The sequence below is a fragment of the Elephantulus edwardii genome, unplaced genomic scaffold, assembly GCF_000299155.1.
Source record: "Elephantulus edwardii isolate Elephantulus edwardi_28Jun2011 unplaced genomic scaffold, EleEdw1.0 scaffold00013, whole genome shotgun sequence".
Classification (NCBI taxonomy): domain Eukaryota; kingdom Metazoa; phylum Chordata; class Mammalia; order Macroscelidea; family Macroscelididae; genus Elephantulus; species Elephantulus edwardii.
In genome coordinates this window covers 9,794,880-9,801,363 of record NW_006399763.1, presented here as the reverse complement: position 1 = coordinate 9,801,363, position 6,484 = coordinate 9,794,880, and positions in this window count along the sequence as shown.

Below are 6,484 nucleotides of genomic sequence, written 5' to 3'. Positions count from 1 at the left end.
TCAATGAACACAGATACACATTCTTCTGGTACATTCTGCTTTCTGCCAAGATCCATCTGATATTGGCAATAATGTCTCTAGTGCCATGGCCTTTTCTAAACCCAGCTTATATTTCTGGTACTTCTCTGTCAATGTACTGCTCCAGTGATTTCTGGATAATTTTCAGCAGGATTTTACTAGCGTGTGATATTAGTGATATTTGATAATTTCCACACTCTGTCGAGTCACCTTTTTTTGGAATTGGACTAAATATGGATCTCTTCTAGGCAGTTGGCCAATTAGTTGTCCTCCAGATTTCTTGGCACAACTTGGTGAGCACATGCAGGGCAGCATCTGTTTGCTGAAATACATCAATTGTTATTCCACCAATTCCTGGGGCTTTATTTTTTGCCAAGTCGTTCAGAACAGCCTGCACTTCCTTCTTCATCAACATTGCCTCTTGCTTATATGTCATTTCTTTAAATTCTTCTGTGTCAGCCAATTCTTTTTGTCACAATGATTCTGTATACTCCTTCCATCTGCTTTTAATGCTTCCTGATTCATTCAATGTTCTACTCATAGCATCCTTAAGCATTGCAACTTGCTGCTTAAAATTATTTTTTAGTTCTTTCAGCTTAAAAAATGCTGAGTGAGTTCAGCCCTTTTGATTTCCCAACTCCGGCTCCTTGCACATTTCATTATAATATTTGCCTTTTCTTCTAGCGAGCCTTTGAAATCTTCTACTCAGCTCCTTAACTTCTTGATATCTTCCCTTTACTTTGGCTTTCCGGCACTCTAGTGAAATATTCAAAGTCTCTTCTGCCATCATTTTGGGCTTTTCTTCTTCTTCTTCCCTCTTTGTAATGACTTTTTACATTCTTCATGAATGAATAATATTCTTGATATCTTCCCAGAGCTTATCTGGTCTTTGAGCATTAGTGTTCAAAGCCTCAAACCTATTCCTGAGTTGGTTTTTAAATTTATGGTAGATAGGCTCGAGGTCAAATTTTTATTTTTGTATTTATGATTTAACATTCTTTGGTTTTAATTTGAACTTACATATGAGCAGTTGGTGGTCTGTTCCACAATCAGTACCTGGCCTAGTTTTCACCGCTCAACTTTTCCAATGGTTCTTTCCACTGATGTAATCGATCTGATTCCTGTGCATCCCATCAGGTGATATGTATGGCCTGCATTTATATTTCTTATAAAAGATATTTGCTATGAATCATTCTATCCCCAGCCTCATTTCTGTCACTAAGTCTATATTTTCCATCTGTTGATCCTTCTCTTGGGTGGAAAAATAGTAGTATTTGGTTTTACAACGTCTACAGTTCCTGTGGAGTATCATGAGGCATGGAGGTCTAATAAAGTAGTACTGGGATGTGTAATGTTTGATGTTTTAGTTGAAATAATGGTTGTGGTTTGGTTGCTTGTTAATTTTAATTTTATATTTGAAAGTTGTTATTTTTGGGGTTTTTTTTAAGTAGGGTGGAGGATGGTTTGATTGGGGGTAGGATTTGAGAAGTAATTCAAGAAGATTACTTTGGGAGTTAATTTTTATACAAATATGGGAAATGAATAATATTAATTAGTGGATGGGTTTTGTTTGTGAGTATTTTTATTGTAATTGAGATTACTTGGGGATTTGAAGAATCAGGAGGATTCCTGAAAAATAAGTGTAATGAGGAAGGAGAAGAAATAAACTTTGATAAGTTCTTTCTGATCGGAGAGTTTCATTGATGGTATTTTTTGGATCGTTGAAATGTTTTTAGAAATTATGTTTTCTAATCATACTAGGTCTAGGGTGGTTGATTATAGGTTAAGGCTAGTGTTTAGACTTGAGTAAATGAGTGAGTGGTAAATACTAGTTGGGAAAAATCCTAAGAATTTTGAAAATTCATGAGTGTTAGAGGGGGAGTTGTTTCAAGTTGAAGGTTAGTGCATAAATATTATATTTACAGCACCAAGACGAAGGGTGAGTGTTAGTACTGTGAGATTTTATTTTAATTTATTTATTAGAGGATGGAATTTGATAAGAAGGAAGACTCCTGCTACTACTATTGTACTGGAGTGCAGTAAGGCAGATATAGGAATAGGGCCTTCAATGGCTGAGAGGAGTCAGGAATGAAGTCCAAATTGGACTGATCTTCCTGGTGCTGATAACAGGAGTCCTGAAAGATGAATCAGGTTATTGTTGTTTGAATATAGAAAAATTTGTTGGAGCTCTCATGAGTTACAGTATAATATGAATCAGGCTATTGATAAAATAAATCCAATATCCCCAATTTCCCAATTTAATTATATAAAACGTCTTGAAGGCTGTGGTATTTGTGTCAGCTTGTACATGTCTTCATCCAATTGAAAGAAAAGATATAATGCCTACTCCTTCCCAGCTGATAAAGAGTTGAAAAAGATTGTTGGCTGAGACTGAGATTATTTTTGTGACTAAGAATAAAAGTAGGTATTTTAAGACAATTAATGTTTTGGTCTGAATTACCATAATGAAAATTCTATAATGGATCAAGTGACAAATAGCACTACTAGAATAGATATGAATAAATATAAATAATATTCATAAATAAAAATATGATAAGTTATCTAGTCTGAAGCTTAGTGACAGTTTAAATGACTGAATTGTTATTCAATATCAGTGGGAGATCATAGATTCTTGGTTGGAAAATATGAATATTATGGTTGATACCATGCTTCTCCTGAATGCATATTGAATAGATGTTTGAATATAGGTAAGGTAGGATAAAGTTTTGTAAGTTTGGAAAAAGGTATGAGAATTGAGATTAGAAAAATAGTTATTGTTTCTAAAATGAAAGTATAGAATATATTCATTACTTTTATTTGGAGTTGCACCATTATTTATTTATCTATCTATCTATCTATCTATCTATCTATCTATTTATTTATTTTGGTTCGTAAGAACAACCACATGCCTCTGGAAACTATGAACTTGGAGAAATGATGATAACTATGGAAAGGCATTAGAGATCCTATGAGTAGCTCTTAACTCGATAGCTATCAACAATAACAACAACAAGAAGATTAATGGATAACTACTGTCTTATAAAATTTGGAAAAGCCATTAGTTTAAGTCTGAGATGAAGCATTAGTAGTTTTTACATCTTTCTCAGTGTGTACAAAGGTTTGTGCTACTATTTCTAGGTTTACAGTCTAGTGTTTTATGTTAAACTATATTCTCAAAATTTTGTGCCTAAGATAATTATAGGGTTTAGCAAAGGGATTAGAAGAGGAATGAGATATAAAGCTATCAGGGTATTTTCTTGGGTAAAAGATCATTTGATAGCCCGATGTAATGTTGTTGAAAATTATGGTGCCTGCTGCAATGGGCTCTTTTGTGTCAGATAGTGTGAGGATGGCACAGGATAGAACAGAGTTCAGATCTTATGTTCATAGGATCACTATGAATCGTAATTGACTCAATGACACCTAACAAAAACAACAACAATTGCATATTTTGTCCAATATTTCAAGTTAATTGTTTCCTCTAGGTTAATCTATTGTGTAACTGAACCTTGCAATATCATTCGTGACTGTATATTGCATCAAACCAAGTGTGCTTTTCTATTCTACACCATTCGAACCTCCGATGCTTCCCCTAAATTGCTCACTCTTAACAATCTGTCTTGGTAATGGTTCCAAAAGAAGCTGCTGATAAAGATCTATAAACTTACACATTTTCTCAATGTTATACCTCCTGCTTATAATAGTTTCTTAATCCTTCCCCTCTGCCTCCTGGGGAACCTTTTTTATTACCACAGGTAAAAATGATATTTTCTGTTACTCCTGTATTATTTTTTTCTTTCTAGGTAGACTTTGAGGTTAAGGAGTATAATTCTGGCCTGTGAGGACTTGGTTCAGTGATAGTAGAAATTACTTCATAAAACTTTTCTTCTGCATTTAATGCCACTACCAATAGCAGAGACTAAGATATTGTAAGTGTCACTGTATTTCTGTATGCATTTAATTAACCACCTTTTCAGGAGTTGTTGTTATGTGCCATCAAGTTGCCTGTGACTCATAACAACACTATGTATAGCAGCTCTGAAACCTGCTCTATCCTTAGCCAACTTTATTGTCTCTGACATACCTACCCTCGTTACCCCAGTCACTGAGTAAATCCATCTCATCAAGGGTCTTCTTCTCTTTCACTGTCCTTCTACCCTCCCAACCATAATGTCCCACTCGAAGGACTGGTCACTCCTTGTAACATACCAAAAGTATGTCAGATGGAGCTTCAGTATCTTTGCCTCTAAGGAGCATCTTGGTTTCATCTACTCCTGGCCAAACCTGTTTGTTCTCCTAGAGATCCAGGGTATAGTCAATACTCTTCTCTAGCACCACAGCTCAAAAGCATCAATTCTTCTTTAATCATCCCTAATCATTGTCCAGTTTTTTGATGCATCGCATGCAATTGCAAAAACCATGGCCTGGATCAAGCACGCCTTAATCTCCAGACAGACATTATTGTTCTTCAGTACTCTAAGATGTTGTTGACAGCAAACTTTCCCAATGCAATTAATCTTTTGATTTTCTGGTTTCTGGGACTACTGAGAGTGTTGATTGTGGAGCCAAACAAACTGAAGCTGTTAACAACCTCAATCTCTTCAAAGTCTATCACCATGTTGCCAATTAGGTCCATTAATTTAATATTCCATGAAGAGCTATTGCCTTCAGTAACTCACTGAAACACAATAGATTCTGAGTGATCCTTATGCAACCCAGGGACCGAAGGATTCTCATTTTCTTGACTGTCATTTTTTGCCTCCAAAGCTAGATGTTTCAGTGAATTTGGAACTTTGCAGTTCATCACATAATTCTGAAACCAGTTACATTTACCCTCAGTTCCACAATGTTGAACAATAGAAGAACATGAATAGTTAAGTATTAAAAGTAGAACTCAGCTTAGAGGTCAAACTAAGAAGAAATAGCTAGAAACATCCTTTAATAGTTACAACATAGAATGTAAAAAGTATAAATGTTGAAAAATTGGAAATTGTGGAAAAATTACATGAAGCATATAATATTGATATTCTTGGCATCTTAGTGAGATGAGATGGACTGATTTTAACCACTTTGAAATAGACAATCACATGGTATACTATACCAGGACTTATAAAGATTTTTTAAAAATGACATTGCAGTCATAGTTTAAAAGACAAATTCAAGTTCCATCCTGAAGAACAATATTGTGAGTGATACAATATTATCCATATGCATACAAAGAAGACCTAATAATATGTTATTGTTAGGTGCAGTCAAGTACAACTCATAGTGACCCTATGAAAAATAGATCTGAACTTTGTTTTATCCTGCACCATTTTCATACTTCCTGTCACACAAGAGCCCATTACAGCAGTCACCGTGTCAGTCCACCTAGTTAAAGATATTTCTCCTTCGCTGACCCACTTCTCCTCCCTTCCCTGCATCATATTGTTCTCTGAGGAATAGTTCTTCTTAGCAACATGTCCAAAGTATGTGAGGTGAAGCCTCCTAATTTTTTAACTCCAAAGTACACTCCAGCTGCACCCTCTCCAAGATACATATGTTTTTTTGGCAATCCATGGGATGTTCCGTGCTCTTCCCCAATACCAAAGACCAAAGGTGTCAATTCTTTTTCTGTCATCCTTATTCATTTTCCAAGTCTCAGATGCATATCGAGTGATTGGAAAGACTAAGTGCTGAATCAGATGCACCTTGGTCCTCAAACTGGCATTATTACTCCTCAACAATTTTGAGAAGTCCAAACTGCACAGAAGGCACTGACAAAAATATAAGGGGCTAGAAATTGATGAAATATCAATTTATAGGCTTCATTCAACTAACATAAGTCCTGATGGGCTCACCAATCTGTGACAGGAAATTTGAGGGAAAGCTGATTAGAAGAAATCCTTATTTGTTCCCATTCCCAAGAAAAGTGATATAACAGAATGTGGATACTGTTGAACATTATCAACAATATCAGTTGCAAGTAAAATACTACTGTTCAGTCAAAATATATAGAATAGAACATAGCAGAAAACCTCCTTAAGTTGAAACTGGATTTAGAAGAAGTAATGGCACCAGAGATATTATTACTAGATGGATTCTGGCTGAGAGCAAATGATACGAAAACAATGTTAGTCACACGACCATATTTGAAAAAAAAGACTGGACAATGAGATTACTTAAATATCTAGGTGGAAGAGATGATGAAATTGATAATTAGTTATTCTTCTCTGCCAAAATGTCCAGTAACCGTGTCTTAGAAGCCTGAAAAATGGTGAACAGGTTTTAGTAGGGCTCCCAGATTAAGACAGACTAAGAGGAAGAATTAGCCATCCACTTCTGAAATAGGAAGCCTCTGAAAATGCTATGCATACGTATTATATTTTCATAATTCTTTATTCAAGATTACTAAAAATTACAGAGTAATTTACATGTTGTTACTGTTGTGTTGTTATGTGCCGTCGAGTTGCCTGCGACTCAGAGC